Below are 5,191 nucleotides of genomic sequence, written 5' to 3' on the forward strand. Positions count from 1 at the left end.
TTTATAAACAAATCATTGTGATTAAGTTATGTTAAAGTGGAGGTGTGTGTGTGCAAGTGTGTATTCGTGTGTCACATTTTCTGATTTTAACAGGAGTATGCTGCATCAGCACTGTAATCCGCCTCTAAGGACCGCAGAAGCGCATCTTTGTGTTTTTTTTTTTTTTTTTTTTTTTACCTGGCTTCCATAGACAATCTTAAAATAGTCAGATAAAGGTGTTTCGGGGCAATCAACACCAATCCTCCTTCGAGGGCCACCGAGTAGGACCTTCAAGTGTGCGGATACTCGCAGATCACATCCCAGGCCGCGTCCTCAATGCATGCATAGACCAACTGGTCAGCGTCTTAACCTTTTTGGGATAGGGGGCAGCATTTTCACTTTTGGATTAATAGCTTGCCCAGAGTGAACTGCCTCCTACTCTGTCCCAGATGCTAATATATGCATAGTATTAGTTGTATTGGATAGAAAACACTCTGAAGTTTCTAAAACTGTTTGAATGATGTCTGTGAGTATAACATAACTCATATGGCAGGCAGAAACCTGAGAAAAAATCCAACCAGGAAATGGGAAATCTGAGGTTTGTCGTTTTTCAACTCAGCCCCCATTGAAGATACAAGGTGATATTAGTTATGTTTCACTTCCCAAGGCTTCCACTAGATGTCAACAGTATTTAGAACCTGTTTTGAGAATTCTACTATAAAGGAGGGGCTCATAAGGGCTCTTTGAGGTGGTCACAGCCTCGGTCTGGCGCACTCACGTGAAAGGTAGCTACGTTCCACTTCATTTGTACAGACATGTACAGACAAAGGAATTGTCCGGTTGGAACATTAATTAAGTTTTATTTTAAAAACATCCTAAAGATTGATTCCATACTTAGGTTGGCATGTTTCTACGGGCTGTAACGGAACCTTTTGAACTTTTCGTCCGACGTTCGGCGCGACCTGAATGCACTTTTGCACATAACGCAGATATTTGGCCATAACCGATGGACATTATCGAACAAATCAAACATTTATGGTGGAATTGGGATTCCTGGGAGTGCAATCTGATGAAGATCATCAAAGGTAAGTGAATATTTAAAATGCTATTTCTGAGTAATGTTGACTAGCCAATGTGGCGGGTATCTTTTTGGCTGCTTTGTTGTCTAAAGGCTGTACTCAGATTATTGCATGGTTTGCTTTCTCCGTAAAGTTTTTTTAAAATCTGACACAGCGGTTGCATTATGGAGAAGTTTATCTGAAATTCCATGTATAATAGTCGTATCTTTATCAATGTTTATTATGAGTATTTCTGTAAATTGATGTGGCTCTCTGCACAATCACCGCATGTTTTAGAACTACTCAACGTAACGCGTCAATGTAAACTAAATTTTGTGATATCAATATGAACTTTATCAAACAGAACATACATGTGTAACTTGAAGTCCTATGAGTGTCATCTGATGAAGATCATCAAAGGTTAGTGATTCATTGTATCTCTAATTCTGCTTTTTGTGACTCCTCTCTTTGGCTGGAAAAATAGCTGTGTTTATTCTGTGGCTTGGTGGTGACCTAACATGATCCTTTGTGATGCTTTCGCTGTAAATCCTTTTTGAAATCAGACACTGTGGCTGGATTAACGAGAATTGTATCTTTAAAATGGTGTAAAATACTTGTATGCTTCTGGAATTTTAATGATGAGATTTTAGTTGTTTTGAATTTGGCGCCCTGCACTTTCACTGGCTGTTGAGGGGGGGGTTCCGCTAGCGGAACGAGGTTCCTTTGACAGGTTAACAAACATACTTGACCTCTCCCCGTCATAGTCTGTGGTCCCCATGTCCTTCAAGATGTCCACTATTGTCCCTGTACCCAAGCAAACTAACGTAACCTGCCTAAATGTCTATTGCCCTGTAGCACTCAATTCTGAAATCATGGAGTGCTTTGAGAGGTGGTCAAGGACCACATCAGCTCCACCTTACCTGTCACCTTGGACCCACTCCAATTTGCTTACCACCTCAACAGATCCATTCCCACCTGGAAAAGAGGAACACCTATGTGAGAATTCTGTTATTCGACTACAGCTCAACTCCAAACTTGACATTAAGCTCAAGGCACTGGGTATGAGCACCTCCCTCTGCAACTGGATCCTGAACTTCCTGACAGGTAGACCTCAGGTGGTGAGGGTGAGGGTAGGCAAAAACACCTCTGCCATGCTGGCCCTCAACATGGGGCTCCATGTACACCTGTGATGCCATGAATGACTCAAACACCATCATTAGGCTTGCAGATGACACAATGGTGGGCCTGATCATCGACAACAACGACAGCCTACAGGGAGGAGATAGAGCCCTTGTACAGTGTTGCCAGGGAAACAGCCTCTGCCTCAACGTCAGCAAAAACAAGAAGCTGAAGAAATTTGGCATGGGCTCTCGGATCCTACAGAAGTTCTACAGCTGTGCAATCACAGCATCTTAACCAGCTGCATCACTGCCTGGTACAGCAACTGCGAGTTGGCCCTACAGAGGGTGGTACGGACAGCCCAATACATCACTGGGGGCAAGCTCCCTACCCTCCAGGACATCTACACCAGGCGATGTCTGAAGAAGGCCCGAAAGGTCGTCTAGAACTCCAGCCACCCGAGCCACGAACTGTTCACTCTGTTACCGTCTGGCAAGCGATATCGGAGTATCAGGTCTCGGGCCAACAGGCTCTGAGACGGCTTCTACCACCAGGCCATAACACTGCTCGAAAGCTAAACATAGCTTTCTCCCTGCACAGACCTGCACAATAAATACTATTTGCACCGGAAAGATTATGTCAAATTTTGGAAAACTCAGGTTGTTGTGTTCCACAGTGCAATTTCAGAATGGATGAACAACAACAAGGCAAGTTTCACAATGAACAATACTTAATTTGAAAAGGTAGGAAATGTCTCTTACAAATTGTCGTTTTTGCAACACCTGTTAAAAGTCACTCCTCAAAAATACCAACAACTCTTAAAAAAAGACCTCTTTCTTAAAATCCATCAACCAACATGTATCTTAATTAACAGTCAATACTCATCCACATGTAGCCTCTGTAGTACAGTCCTTCCGTGGTGCCAGTTCCTCCACTTTTAGTCAGGCCTTTTCTCCTTAGCGCGCCATTGAATCTCTTTCTCTCCACAGGTTCCAGTCTCCATGAGGGGGGGGGGGGTTCAGGTCCGTCCTCGTGAAGAAAAAGGCAGTGTAAGTATCCGAGTCAGGTAGGTATCATAGTTAATTAATCAGGATTAATTCCCTTTTACTTCTATATCTTCAGCACAATGTTCGCTCATATCCTGCGTAGTCATAACTTATTTAAAGTGCACAGAAGTGACTTTGAGCCGCAGATGATAACCTCAAGGGCGAGAGGGAAAGTACTTTAACTTTCGTGCGCTGTTTGTGTTGGGAGCCACGAATGTTCAGAGACAGGCGTGGATTCGAGCTCTGTGCGTCCTAGGAGTGGGCAGCCATCAGAGAGCTGTGTGTCTGCACTGTCGGGATGCGGGGTCCCGTTCATTTCCTTCACCTGTGCACAATCAAGAGTGGAAAGAGAGGCACGCAGGAATGTCGCCTCTCAGTCTGGGTTAGAGAATATCATTGGCGTACAAGCTTAATAGAGAGCATGCGTGAGAATTCAGGACATGCATATGGATAGCACTCAGAAGAATTTAGGACAGGCACTATTGGTAGCACGTGTGAAATTGCACACTTCAATTACTGAACAGAGAGCACTCGTGAATAGGTTGGCACAGCAAAACGTATTCCCAAACATGTGAACACAGCAAAGGTGAGAGGGAAAAAGGAAGGAAGCTCTTCATCACAACAACTATATGCACCTTAGAAAGGATTTGCACTGACTACCCACATATCCAAGCCTTACACACAAACATACATACACAAAACAAACACCCTTAAACACACGCAAACAAACACACGCTCAGAGGTCACTGTGTGTGTATACTATTGATTCCGCTACCCACTCTAGTGTCTTCAGGACGTATTCATACCCCTTGACTTATTCCACATTTTGTTGTGTCACAGCCTGAATTTTAAAATGGATCAAATATTTTTGTTCTTCTCACACATCTCAACACAACAAAGGGAAAATGTGTTTTTCAAAATGTATGTCCATTTATGGAAAATGGAATACAGAATGATCTAATTTACGTAAATATTCACAGTCAATACTTTGCAGAAGCACCTTTGGCAGCAATTACAGCTGAGTATTTCTGGGTACGTCTCGAAGAGCTTTCCACACCTGGACTGTGCAACTTTTGCCCATTATTATTTTCAAGCTCTGTAAAATTGGTGTTTGATCATTGCTAGACAACCATTTTCAGTTATTGCCGTAGATTTAAGTCAAAACTGTAACTCGGACACTCAGGAACCTTTGGTCTTCCTGGTAAGCAACACCAGTCTAGATTTGGCCTTGTGTTTTAGGTTTTCGTCCTGCTGAAAGATTAATTCATCTCCCAGTGTCTGGAGGAAAGCAGACTGAACAAGGTTTTCCTCTAGGATTTAGCTTAGCTCTATTTCGTTTGTTTTTTTTTGATCCAGAAAAACATCCCAGTCCTTAATGATTACAACCACAACATGATGCACGTGCTGACGGGATGACCTCACGCAGTTGCTGCATATTATAATGTCGGTATATTCATGCTGCGAACAGCCCGTTCCATCTCATCCCAAAAATGTTCTATTGGGTTGAGGTCCGTGGACTGCGCAGGCCACTCAAGTAAACTGAACTTGCTGTCATGTTCCTAGAACCATTCTGAGAGAATATGGGCTTTGTGACATGACACATTATCCTGCTGGAAGTAATCATGTGACGAAGGGTGAACCGTCTCCTTGAAGGGATGCACCTGGTCAGCAACAATGTTCAGATACACTGTGGTGTTCAAACATTGCCAAGTGGTATCAAGAGACCTAACGTGTGCCAGGAAAACATTCCCCATACCAGTACACCACCGCCACCAGCCTGTACCGTTGACACCAGGCAGGATGGGGCCATGGACTCAGCTGCTTACGCCAAATCCTGACTCTGCCAACACCACTGTTATACTGCGCAATGAATTGCCTGTTTGTGGGCTGCCAGTTAGCTTGCCCAATTCTTGCCATTCTCCTTCGACTTCTCTCATCAACAAGCTGTTTTCACTCACAGGCCCACAATGCCTGGATGTGTTTTGTTTA

Source organism: Oncorhynchus masou, chromosome 31, assembly GCF_036934945.1.
Source record: "Oncorhynchus masou masou isolate Uvic2021 chromosome 31, UVic_Omas_1.1, whole genome shotgun sequence".
Taxonomy (NCBI): Eukaryota; Metazoa; Chordata; class Actinopteri; order Salmoniformes; family Salmonidae; genus Oncorhynchus; species Oncorhynchus masou.